Raw genomic sequence first — 13,584 nt, 5'->3', positions numbered from 1 at the left:
CGAGGAGCACCTGCTCCTGCAGGACCCCGCAGGCCAAGGTTTCTTCCCAAAACTCTGCGGCTGAACACACGAGACACCGACAAACACGGAAACGGGAAAGGGACGGCGAAGGAGGACGATGTCCTGCAGCCGCCCCAGCCCGGCGATCCCCGGGGTCACCTGAGTCGCACCGGGGCTGCTCCCCGGTGCCCCGGCAGCAGAGCGCTCCCGGGAGGACACACCGCTCCGGGGAGACACACGGCTCCCGGGGGGACAACACCGCTCCCGGGGGGACACCGCCGCTCCCGGGGGGACACCGCCGCTCCCGGGGGGACACCGCTCCCGCAGCGCCCCGGCTCCTCCCTGTAACCGACACGGACCCGGCACCTCCAATCACGGCCCCGGTGGCTCCCCCGAGCCGCCGGCCCCACGCCCAGCCCCAGGGCCCTGATGGCAGCCGCCCCAGAGGAGAGCAGAGTATTTTGGGCCGTTCCTCCCGGTTCCCGTGGCTCGCTCCCCGCCGGCACTGCCGGCTGCCCCCTGCCCTCCCCACGGGCAGCGGAGCGGAGCCCCCCGGCCCCTGCCCGGCCAGTGTGTCCATCCCCCGGTGCCCGTGCCCGGCGGAGGGGAGGCTCTGCCCCGAGCGACTCCGCAGCCCGGCCTGCCCGCCGGGAGCCGCAGCCCTGGGCCGCGCCTGCCCGCGGCAGCGCCCTCCGCACCGGCACCGGTGCAGCCGCCGCCGCCGCCGCCGCACCCACCGCCTGGGCGGTGCGGGACCCGGCCGGCGCCAAGCAGGCCGCGACCCTGGGGGAGGGCCCGGCGCGGCGCTGCCGCCGTGGCCCCGCGGAGCCGCCCCCGCCGCGATGGCGGGCGGGGGTCCCGGCGCCCCCCGCGCTCTCACCCGGGGCTCCCGGTGCGGCCGGCCCGGAGCGATCCCGGCGCCGCCCCGCCCCGCCGCCAGGGGGCGGTACGCGCGGGGCCGGGGGGCGGGGCCGCCGGGGGGGCGGGACAGCGGTGTCGGGACGGGGGCGTGGTTTCCACCGGGGGCGGGGCCTGGGGCGGGGCCCCCCGAAGGCTCGCGCCCCCCCCACGGCAACGCCCGGCGAGGGGAGCGCCCCCTGGCGGGCGGGCTCGGCCATCACGGGAACGCGGGTTCGAGTCCTCCCGGGTCTCCAAGGGCCTGGCCCCCCCTCCTCCTCCCGGCCCTTCCCATGCTCTTCCCAGCGCTCCCCGCTCTTCCCAGCGCTCCCCGCTCTTCCCAGCGCTTCCCCGCTCTTCCCAGCCCTGGCACTGCGCAGGACCCCCAAGCCCCTGCAGCAAGGCGGGCTCTCCTCTCCCCCCCCCCGCCCGTGCTCTGTCCAGGGCACTGCTGGTCGTGAATGGTAGCGCTGTGTCCTACAGCTTCCCCTGTGCTGGGGTTGCGGCAGCATCCTGCCTGGGTGACCCCTGAGCCTCAGCCTCCATAACAGCCAGAGCCTCTGGTGACTGGGCCCCTCCCCTCGGGCCCTGGACAATCAGGTGCCCCCCTGCACCAGCCCTGACCACACAGCCTGGCTGGTCGGGGCAGTGGCAGAGCTGCTCTGCAGCACCTGAGCCCTTCCCACCAAACCCAGAGAGGGTTTTGAGCAGCCACTTGCAGATTCCATTGCTGGGGCTGCCAAAACCTGTCAGAAACATCTTCACTTCTCCTTTTCTTCCCCCTGTATAAAAGCAACCTTCGCACCTCTCTGATCTTTCTCCAGCCTCTTCAACCCTCTTACCAGGGCAAGTTTGCTCTCTACGGACACATGAGCCACCTTCAGATGCAGCAAAAAGGAGCAGTGGAGTTTGCTGCTGCCTCTTCCTGCTGTGGTTTCACATCCATTCCCATACATCCCAACCCCCTCCATCGGGGCTGTTTAAAGGGGGAGTCCAGCACCAATTGGTGCAGCTCATTTATGAACAGCAGTGTGAAATACTGTCATACTTGCCTTTCTCCAGCAGCTTCCTAGTGAGGACCTCAAGGCTTCCCATAAACTGGGATTAGTTAAACCTCAGAGGCCCTCCTTGTGTGTGGCACTACAGCTCTTTTGCAGCTGGAAGAAAATATTCCAGCTTGGTTACGTGTCTCGCCTGGAGCCGTGCAGTGAATCACCGGCAGGAAGAGGAACAGAACTCAAAAGCCCTGTAACTGCCAGCTCTGACCATCACACACTTCTCCTTCCTCCAGTCTTGAAGTTATTTGTCAGCACACATTTAATACTTAGCATATGTTTTCCCATTATAACACTAGTCCCTAAAATTTGGTCTCATTTAGCAGCTTTGTGCCTTCACTCTGATCCAGTACATCGGGAAGAGGTGAGGCAGAAGGATGTACTGTCCAGTGAGGCCCTGGGTGTTGGGCTATGGCAGACACTTCGTCTCAGCAGACTTCTTTGGGCCCTGCTGGGCCCCTCACATCTCTAATGGGGGATGCAGATCAGCCCATTCACATTTAAATTCTCTCTTAGTGGCAGTCAGAAAGTGAGGTGGGTTTTGAGCAGGAGCAGATGTGGGCAAGTTGGCCTTGCACAGTCCTACCTCTCAAGATCCAGGTAATATTTCTCCATCCACCTTAGCCACTGTAGGGAGGGACTCCAGCTTCATCCCAGCAGTAACAGTCAGAAATGATGCTCAACAGAGCAGTCATCGCATCTCCCTCCCCCAGTGCTCCACATCATCTCAGCAGGGTACGTGGTTCCTGTGCCAGGACATTCAGCTCAGCCTGTGGCCCAGACTTTGGCCTCCCAGTTCTGCCCTCACCTGCTCCAGTGACCTAACAAGATAGTTCGTTGTCCTTCCTCTCTCAGTTGCCTTTACCTGCTGGACAAGGTGAGCAGAGCTCTGTGAAGTTCACTTTGGTTGCCCAGAAGGCAAATAGGTGTGATAAGGATGCTGATTGCCTTGGGAACATGGCAAAACACAAACAACTCTGACTAACTCCGCATGGAAATACCCTCCCTGGAGGGGCAGGCAAGAGGCTGGAACAGAGTGCACAGCTCTGGGAATTTTCCATCAGCACTGACATAGATGGGCTCCACTCCGAAGTCCTTCCTGGCTGCCCAAAACACGGCAACTCCACATTACTGCACCAGCACTTGGTCCCTTACAGCCAAGGGAGACCATCAGTTGAAGGAATAACTCGAAGGAAGGCAGCACAGGCACAGAAAATGCCCACCTGGTAGGTCCTATACAGAGGAAAAACACTGTGGAGGGCAGGGACTGAGCTGGCAGAGGACAGGACTGGGCTGTGTGCACAGGGTGAGGGCACAGACATATATTCAGATGCTGCTTAGTCCAGTGAGCCAGGACCAGGCCATGGCTCAGATTTCAAGCCAGTAAGGTTTTGGCCACTGGCCTCCCAAAGCACAGAGTTAGTGTCACTGGCAGGTGCTGAGAGCAAAAGACTCTGGGAATCATCCCCAAAGGCTACACAGGACAGCATAAAGGATCTGCATCCCCTCTGCATAAAAGATTCCACTTCTCATCACCCAGTACTGGTACCATAAACTTTTAGTATTTGCCACTCTGGAGCTTCTTGTACCAATCAATAAATTTTCTGAAGCATTATTCATTTGTCAAAATGCAACTGCTGTTGATGGGAAAACTCGAGATGACTAGGAAGGGCTCACACACGTCCTGACATCCCACGGGAGCCAGGCCTGTGAAAGGCAAGCAGCGTGAGGAGCACTTCAACCCCTCACCTTTTCGTGCCTCTGCTAATGCAAAAGAGGGGATGCACTATTAAGGATTAACTATTGATCTGTTAGTTTGCCCTCAGATTTAGATTCATTTCCCACTGCAGGGCAGGGGAACATTTCTTTCTCATGACAGGAATAAAAAATTTACTGTTACAGAGTAAGGAAAGGCATTTACATCTTTTCAAACAAACTCAAAAGTGTTAAGAAATATGCGAATTATGGTTAACTGTCTATTTAGGCCACAAATGCTAAAGAGCAAACTATCTTTCTCCTTGATCTGTTAGCAGAAATAGTCTTATAATTAAATGCAAAATTTTTAAGTTATGGCAGGAACTTTTCAGGCAGACATGTAACTTTTCCTACCTCCTGCCTTTGGAAAGCAGAAGGGCCAAGTTTAGATTCTCACCTTGTGTTCAGATCCCAGTCCTGAACCATACAAACCTGGATGGTGTAGGATCTAGTGGCTAAAACAAAACTTTAGCCACCAAACCAAACAGAATGGACTGCAGTGATGGACAAAACACTCAGGAGTGCCTGCAGAGTGTCTTGAGCAGCACAGACTTACAGTAGCAGGACAAGGAATTCTGTCACAGGGAATTTCCATGGATACAAGCAAATTTCCATGAAGTTATGGAAGAAAAACTTTTGTAGGCTGTAACCCGTGAGCTCCTCTTTTTGCTCCTGAAGCCCTGAACAGCAGATTAGAATTCTGCACCTTTGATTATCAGCTATTTAGCGAGATACTGAGGTGTTTTTTATTTAACAAATTGCCATGGAGCTCTCATCTCTTCCTTTCAGATGTCACATCACCTCTGGTAGCTGCTGTGAATGATGAGCAGTCATTCAGACTCCCCTCCCCAAGGCCAGCAACTGCACTTGTACATCGCTTTGATTTTCTGTGAATAAAAGATCACTTACGAGCCTGAAGAGATGCATTATTCATCTTTGAACTCCCCTGAAAAATCAGTTTAAACTGTTTATAGCTCCAGTTGTTTGGAACTCAGGTGCACAACTTTGACTCATGACCGAACAGGTCTGGCCAAATTCCTTTGGTGATGCCAGCCAAGGGCCAGTGCTCAGAGGGATCTCTGCTCCACAGCCATCCTCTGTTCTCACATCAGTAGCAATGCTTCTCACAGACATCTGTGTTTGATCCAGAGGAGAATCTCTCCCTTTACCTGTGCCGGGAATATTTGTAGATCCTACTGCAGCGATCACACACTCACAAAGCACAGGGCTATCCACATCTTTTCTTGGTGAAAAACGTATTTTATAGGGACATTTGCATTGAAATATTATCTTAATTTCTCCTCCTGTGGCATGTCTTCAATTTTCATTGTCTTAGCAGTGATTGTGTACTTCCTACTTCATCCTGAGGATGATCTTACATTGTCTTTGAGCTGCACAAGAATACACATCTACAAACCAGGCCATGCTGTCTTTTTTTTTAACCTCCTCTCTTGTACATGAAGTCTAGATTAAGTTAGGTTTTTTCTCACTGAAAACATGAGATAGTTTCCCCAGAGTGTTTTTCCGTTTTCCATCCAGACAGAAACAAGAAGGGAAGCAGGAACACGTTATGCTCCATCTCTCTGGGTTTGCAAACTGTGCTTGCGAAAAGTGCTGAGTTTAATGTGGTCTTGTCAACAAGCTCATTCTCTACAGCGAGTGACACTTTAGACTGTCTTCCAGCATTTTTAATGAGGGATCCCCTCACAGGCTTCAGGGATTTCAGCAGGATTTTAAGAGCCTTACACAATGTCACTCTAACCAGAGAGGAACTGACACTCCACAAAGCAAAGCAGCCCAGCAGTAACGACACCAACAGAGCTTTCATGTCAGTGGTTCTCCTTTAGTTTTACAAGAGTGACTGCAGGAGGAACAACCAGCAGGAACATTTGTCCCAACCTTAATTGCAAGCTTCAAAACCAGAAAATTAATTTCATATAGCCATGGTGTGCTCCTGCTTTTAATGCACATGCATAAATAGCGCTTTTAAAAACCTCTTTGGCAGCTCTGTGAAGAAATACATTATGACAACAACTCCAAATTTAAAGTTGAAAGACGTTTTTGGTTTAAGATTTTCGTCTCTTCCTGACAAAAAAGCTGTCTTGAAAAAATACTTCATGAACCTCTTCCAGCTAAAGAACATCTGTAGGCAGCTACTGTAAATATGAGGAGGGGGAGCACTTCCAAAAGGATTTTCAGGAACTCTGATTATATATACTCTCATATTTCCCTTCCTTTTCCTACTACCTCAGGTTGTAGGGGACATATTATTCATAGCAAAAGCTATTAAACACAAGTGATTTCTGACATTAGTCCACCTCGACACGACCTCCCTTCCCTCCTCCAAGTGTCACTGCCATAGGCTTAATTTTGCAGCAACAGAGCACAGAAGTGCAAATCCCATCCCCAGGGATGCCAAGGGTGCCATAGCGAGAAGGGAAAGCATTTAAAGGGAGATCCAGGAACATTTTGAATCCTATGGTTTATTCTGCTATCACGCCAAATGTGAGCTGCATCTGAATTTTGAGTGCAGAGCTCTACCAGCAGCATGGGGAGGAGAGGGAACAGAGTGTCACAATAAAGCACTGCAATGTTCTTGTCTTTTATATTGCACATCTGCAGTAAAGTTTGTTGCTGCTGTAGAGGGGAGGATAACGTGTGAGAAACCCTTGCACTGCACCAGAACACCATTGACCACTAGAAATTGCATTACCCTCCTCTACATAACACAGCTTCACCCTCTGTGGCTTGCTCAGGCTTCACCTCAGCACCTTCACTTCCAGGGGGTAACAGCACACACACACACACAATTTCTCTGGCTGGCTCTTAAGCAGCAGCTGAGCCTGAACCCAGCGTCAGAAATTGGGCTGAGGTCAATCTCCAAATAACAAAATGTTATTTTGGCTCAATGTTGCATATTTTGTCTTGGCTTTTGCAAGGAAATCAGTTTTCCAAGATTTTAGAGGTTTATGAGGTGGTTCTGAGATGTAACTCGTCCTGCTGCCAGGCAGGGATCAGTCAGCCACGTCTGAACTACCCTTACAGAGTCCCTCAGAAGGTCTGAGAGACCAGGAGGGTCCAGCAGCCCTGGGATACAGCCTTACTGAGCATATTGAATGATAAAGGTACTCAGCAGGAACAGTTAACCCAGAGCCATCTGTCACACACCTCACACCCCGTTTGCTCCCCCTTGCCCAGAGCATTTCCCCTACGTTCTTCCCTGTTTACCCCAGTACCAGCAAAGGTCCTATTTTTGTGAAGAAATGCAACACTGTGCAGAAGCTGGGGAGGGCCAGTCACACACATCCCACTGGGACATGTGCCAAAACTCAGAAGTCTAAAAGCAAGCCTTTTTCCCATTTAAGCCTCTGCTCCTCTCATACAAGAGGGGAACTTTTATGCCTCTGCAGTATTTGCTCCTGCACCTTTTGCTTCTTGTCCAAAAAAAAATGACAGAAAAAAAAATGTGAAAGGACTGAATTAAGTCTATCATTGGGAAAAGACGCTTTTTCCAGATAAATACAGCCCTTTCCTGGGTTACTGAGACTAAAATATTCTTTAAAACAAACTCTGCATGAATTTGAGACATTAAATCCCAAGTTTATGCCTTGGTTTTTCTTAGGGAGGTTTTTGTGCAACTCTACATTAGTCTGAGCTGAGTTGCCTGAAACAAAGGTTCCTGAATGTGATCAATTTTAAAATCTTCTCAAATTGAAGAGTCTTTCAAGGTTCTTACTGCAATTCCCATATTTAAATACGAACAATTTTAAAGGAAAACATACAGAAATTTCCATTCTGAGTTGCAAAAGCTTTGAAGTCACAAGTATTTCAGTGTGTCAGGGACAGTTCTCTGGCAAATTTGAGTGTTATTTTCCTGGAATAAGTGATCAAGTGAGCTGATGTGAGTCAGTCTCTGCTATACAAGACACATAAGATTTACCATTAATTCGGAGCAGTTCAGAACATTAGCACTAAGCTGATGCTGGTGCATCGACTGAGGTGGAGGAAAGGCTGCTGGTTTCTAGCACCAGTACCTGGGGGAAAGAGGAACAGGATTTGGAAGGACTGACTCAGACTGGAAAGAGATTCCATTTCACACAGTTTTTGGTATAACCTCCTCATTTAGCCTTAGCCAAGTAACAATCCATCTTTCTGGGGCACAAAGCAACACACCAAAATCAGAACCACAACAAAGAAAACAGGTGCTCCTAAATCATCAGTTCAGGGTCTCACTACAATTTAAAATGAAGTCATCTGCCAGGGGTTATCTCTGTGGCTTGAGAAATAAAGCACAATACCCTGGGTGGGAAGACAGGCTTTCAATCTTTGTCGCCTAACTACTGTCAGAAGACAAGCGTGGTGGAAACCAGTCCCCAAACATGTAACACAGACACCACGTTTTCCTACTTGCCTTTTTTCAACGGCCAAGGAATGAATGCGTGTGACTCTCAGGGACTGGGTCTGAGCCACATTTCTGAAGGCAGAAAGACTGCATAAACACAGCTCCAGTGTGAAGGAGAAATAGATCTTTGTGGCAAACTGAATTTAGCAACGTCACCAGGAGCTTCTGACTCAGCCCCGCTCTGCCCAGCTGCGCGCTCCAACCACCACCTCCCTTCGTACCTGCCAAACCAGCCCCATTCAGCCCACCTGGAGCTCTGCCACGAGCAGCTGGACAGAAGATGACTGATGCAGCTGTAAAGCAACATCTAATGAAGAAATTCTTTTTTATTTCAGGGCTGTAATTAAGCCATACCTCGTAACACTGCCACCGGCTGAGGCAGGAAGGCTACTGACGGGTCGTACCAGGAGAAATGGCTGATAGGATCGGGTTGTTATTCCACTTCAGACCAGTTCATATTGGCTTGAGTCAACCTCAGACCAGTCTAACTTTGCTGTTTCCTTGCCTGCTTCTGCTGCCTGGCAGGTCTCCCAGATAAAAGGGCTGCTTGCATCGCCCAGGCACAGAGGAGGCTGCTCTGGCTCTGGACATTAACAGGAAGGTCTTGCACAGGCTCCAGTTTTCCAGGGAAAGTGCAAGACCCCACTGCCAAATGTTCCACCTTCAAACAGCTCAAGTCTGCTGCTCCCACTGTCCCTGCAGGCCGGTGACTGTGGTTTTCATTGTACAGGGACACAAAACACCCCATAGATGCACTTAAAGCAAAAGATTTAAGCACTTTCAGGTTAGCATTCCACCTCCTGCAAGTCAGGCTTAACATCTCCCTTCAGTGGGCTGCCCGGACAGCTTAGTCAGCTCCCGGGTGGGCACGTCTGCCTGCTGAGCAACTCAAAGCTGAGCTGACAGCTCCCTCCTCTGTCAGAAAGCACTAAAAGCGAGCAGCCTAAAAGTCTGTCCGAGCGTCACTTAGAGCAGGAGACTTGAATAGCCAAGGTTATTATGCATTTTGTCTCACCTTTTGCATGCAGACAGGAGTTTCCCGGTGGTACAGGACCCTCCTGCCAAATGCACCGAGTGCTGCTAAAGCTCCAGTTCTCATCCTGCGCTGCTGCAGCTGAGCTGGGTGAGCCTCTCACAGCAGCAGGGCATGGCCAGGACCTGCTTTCCCTTCCAGCTGTGAAAGCTCATGCCATGTGTCCTGCTCTTGTCCTTCTGAGGTTTGGCTTCTCCAGAGTGCAGCAGCAGGAAGGGAGCAGAGCACAGGCACTGTCCTGCCCAGGCAGGACTGCAGGTTCCTGTAGTAGGTCACTGCCAGGTCTGTCTGTCCTTCCTGCCCAGCTACAGCCTCTTTCACACTGAGGGGGTACCCACCAGTCCTTTCCTTCTGCCTGCAAGAAAAAATATTGGATTTACTGAGAATTTAGTGAGAGGTTGAAACTACAAATGAAAATTTAGTCCCAGGGGGATGCTATCCCTGATGTGATCCCACTGCTGACATGCCAGCCTGGGATATAAGTGGAGTGTTGCATGTGCTGAACGTTTTTGTGCCTCATGCTTAGGGCTAAAGGCTTTTATGCTGGTTCTTGAAACAAAATTGGAAAAGGAGGGCATGGGCACTTCACAGAAAAAACAATTTTGAAATACTAGTAAAATGTTGGGGAAGCTTAATTATTTCAGGATCAAGACGCATCAATATATTCTCTTCAGTTTATCCTTTAAAATTTAAAGTGGAAAGTGGTTTTATTTCACTGTCTCGTGGTATAGTTTACTAGAGCTCCTTCAAATATTTCTAAATTCAGAAAACAGGAAGAAAACTATCAGATTATCTTAAACTGCACAAAAAGAGTCAATATTAGATGCCTTACTGTACAATTCAAATCTTCTATTCCCTCTCTATTCTCTATTGTTTTACAAAGCATTAAAGTTTCTCTAACAGAGTTATTGTTGGATCCCACTAAACATCTCTGAATTTTGTCTGTTCTGCACCATTTACGAACTCAGAGTTCTGGGATAATTTAGTCTTTGAGCATAAACTGGACTTCACTGGTCTTGCTTGCTGCCTGCTAGGAAAACTGTAGATTTTTCTGATAGGTTTTTAATTCAGTTAAGTCTCTCTGCACATACCACAAGGTAAGCTTACTCATTGCCATTGCATTTTCTTGCCACAGCAGCTACCACGCACTTGAAGCAAGGCTGCTGTGTTGGTGTGAAATAAATTAAATAATTGTCCAGCTTTCAACTGAGACACAAGCTAAGAGAATTATGCAAAAAATAAACAACTTGTAAAAAAATGATAGTGAAATATGGGAAAGGCTTTCAGGACTGCAGGAGGAGCTGCTTGTGCTCTATTTGTGGGAGAGAGGAAGGTGGGTCACGCTGGGATTAAGGGATGAGCTTGTGCAAGTCACTGCTGTCTGGAGCTGTCATACCCAAGAGCCAGTCAGGGTCTCTAAGAGGTACAGCCTCCTGGATACACAATCCCAGGTAGGGACACGAGATAAACTTTCAGTTCAGGTAATAAATCTTCACAGGAGGAAACCGGGAGGATCCCACGCTTGGGCAGAGAATACAGAACACAAAGATTTCTGATGGCTTTGCTGTAGGATTTTAAAGGCCTGTGTTCCTCTGAGCCTCGAGTGTTTCCATACCAGGGATTCTCTCAGTGGGAAATACAGAGCTGCTTTCTCCCGCAATCCTGCAACAGGGAAGCCTGACCCATGCCAGCTTGGAGGTGCCTGTGTCAGACACTTCAACTGCACTGAGCTGGGGCTCATAGGCTTCATTTCTCCAACCACGCCCAAGAGCCTGTGTTGGACTAGAGGCCAGCAACTTTTGGGAGCTTCTGTTCCCCCTCTGCATATCAGAGGCTTTGGATTTCCCTATCCCTGTGAAAACCCTCTCTGTGAAAACTCCCCGTGAAAACCCCCTGTCCAGAGCACTGGAATTCTCCCTTTTGTTGGGGCTGTTTTGACAGCAGCACATTGACAGCACCCACGGGCCCAGCTGGAAGCTACCGCCCATGGACAGACACAGGCAAATTAATTGCTACAGCAACAGGGAAGGAGGAGGCTAAAGGTCTGGCTTTCAAGGTGGCCACTTCCTTCAGGACTTCAGACAAGTGACTTGCCCTTCAGGATTCTTTATCTGTGAGACAGATCAAAAACTAACTTGACCAAGGCCTGCACTTGGCCTAAATGCAGTGTAGACTGGGGAGAGAGAAAGAATGATGTCCTACATGGAAGAAATAGATCTCCTTTTGGTTTGGGCTCTGCTGCTTTCACATTTTTTTTTTATACTGGCACCATTGGGAGAGTTCCCATTTGCTTAATTAGGCCACATATGAGGAACCTGGGAAGACACTTTGTATATTTGGAGTGGCTTGACCTGCTAATTTTCCTCCTTTATGAATGTGAGCAGCCTGGGTTCAGATGAAAGTTCCTGACTTTAGGAGGAGCTGGATATCCAAATCAGCTGCAAAGGGTAAGTTGTTGGAGATTTTTGTTTTGTTTTTTTTTTTTTTAAATGCCACACAGGAACCCACATTTTTACTGGGGTAGACAGTAAAACACACTGCTCTAGAACAAAGACAACACTGACAGATAAATGGACTTCTGTCCCAATGTCAGAGGTGGAGGTGTACTGGTCAGCCACAGGGAAAACTATCATAGGCCTCTTGACTGTGCACGCTGTCAGCTGTCTGTCAAGAATCAGTACCGAGCATTTACCAGTTTGTATCAAACATTTGCTTGATTAAAAAAGTTAGCTCCTTGCAATGCTTTACAGGGACATGCTTAGTGACAGGGGCTAAGCAGCTCCTTCCTCACAGACAGAGTGCAGGCCATAAAAAGGTCAGGCTAAAGTTAGCTGGCAATGCAAATGCTGTCAAATAAGGAAGGAGCGGGGATGGGGACAAGCACTTAAGATCATGTACTAGGATTGGCACAGCACCAGCTTCTAGGGAAACCCAGGTTAAATAGGTTATCCCCACATGCCAGCTAAAGGCTCCTGCGCCTGCTGCACAAGGGAACCCTGAAAGACAGCAGAGAGTATTTGTCATCAACCCCCTCTGTACACGCATTCCCTTCCCAGTGATGCCCCCCAAGTCCCCTAAGGCCAGTTCCACCTGTTGAACCTTCTCAGGTGGGCAAGGAGGGAAACAAGAATGAGGTAGTACCCTTCCTCTAGGATACACTGCACCAACCACAGGGCTCTGCATCCTGGGACAAGGGCAATCCTTGCCATCAGGCTGACCACAGACATGCTCAGGAGATCCTGTCAGTGAGAAGTGGCAGTGAATCCAACCCTTCCAGCCCCTTCCTACACTGCCTGTGAGCTCCCTGGCTTCCTCCAGCTCCAACAGCTCTGCCCAGTGTCTGTCAACAGCACAGCTCACCGGCTCCACTGGAAGCAGGAGGGAACTGAAAGGCCCACAGGCAAATGGAGCACAGTGATACAACTCCATGTATGCCTTCCAGTGAGTCAATTATGTTGGAAAAGACCTCTGACATCATCGAGTCCAACCTATGACCAAACACCAAATCAACACAGCATTAAGTGCCACATCCAGTGTTTCCTAAGCACCTCCAGGGATGGCAACTCCACCACCTCCTTGGGCAGCCATTTCAATAATCATCCTTTCTGTGAAGAAATTCTTCCTAATGTCCAACCCAAACCTCCCGTGGCACAGCTTAAGACTGTGTCCTCTTGTCCTATCACCGGCTGCCTGGGAGAAAAAGGTCAATCCCAACCTGGCTATAACTTCCTTTCACGGAGCTGCAGAATGATAAGGTCAGTCCTGAGCCTCCTTCTCTCCAAGGTGAACACCACCAGCTCCCTCAGCCGCTCCTCACAGGACTTGTGCTCCAGACCCCTCACCAGCTCTGTTGCCCTTGTCTGGACCCGCTCCAGCACCTCAGCGTCCCTCCCGAGGGACCCAGAGCTGGGCACAGCACTCGAGGTGGGAATCCACTAGAAGAAAACAGGGAACTGAGCGGACTGTAGGCAAACGAGGCACAGTCACACAAATCCCCGGCGCCGGGTGCTCAGAACTCCCGGTTGCTCAGTACTTCCCGGTGCTCAGTACGCCCGGGTGCTCAGTACTCCCGGGTGCTCAGTAATCCCGGGTGCTCAGTACTCCCGGGTGCTCAGTACTCCCTGGTGCGCATTACTCCCCGGTGCTCAGTACTCCCGGGTGCTCAGTAATCCCGGTTGCTCAGTACTCACGGGTTCTCCAGTTGCTCCCGGGTGCTCAGTACCCCGGTGCTCAGTCTAGTACTATCCCGGGTGCGCATACTCCCGGGGCTCAGTACTCCCGGGTGCGCAGTACTCCCGGGTGCTCAGTACTCCCGGGTGCTCAGTACTCCCGGTCGCTCAGTACTCCCGGGTGCTCCTCCCTCCCCAGGCCCCGCCACACCCCAAACCCGCGCGGCGTAAATAGCACCGGGGCTTTTATAGCGCCCCTTCCCGGCATGCCCC

At 50.7% G+C, this 13,584-nt stretch overlaps 1 protein-coding gene and 1 long non-coding RNA gene across 2 annotated transcripts in view; both read right to left on the bottom strand.

The window, feature by feature from the left end:
• The window catches only part of TEX264 (testis expressed 264, ER-phagy receptor), a 39,051-nt gene extending 38,127 nt beyond the window's left edge, over nt 1–924 (bottom strand). The window contains exon 1 of the mRNA XM_027729372.2: nt 881–924. The gene's annotated coding sequence lies outside the window, so the exon portion shown is untranslated. The remainder of the gene's footprint in view (nt 1–880) is intronic.
• Nucleotides 925–8,417: 7,493 nt separating this feature from the next.
• Nucleotides 8,418–13,105, bottom strand: LOC113990866. The gene is made up of 2 exons (XR_005562524.1): nt 12,858–13,105; nt 8,418–9,497 (listed from the first exon to the last, which is right to left on the bottom strand). It is a non-coding gene; the product is annotated as an uncharacterized LOC113990866 (long non-coding RNA).
• Nucleotides 13,106–13,584: the final 479 nt, after the last annotated feature.

This window comes from Pipra filicauda, unplaced genomic scaffold (assembly GCF_003945595.2).
Source record: "Pipra filicauda isolate LSUMZ 115617 unplaced genomic scaffold, ASM394559v2 scaffold103_size3290846_pilon, whole genome shotgun sequence".
Lineage (NCBI taxonomy): Eukaryota > Metazoa > Chordata > Aves > Passeriformes > Pipridae > Pipra > Pipra filicauda.
Note: the sequence above shows the minus strand (reverse complement) of the source record. Positions and strands in the feature narration are given on the sequence as shown.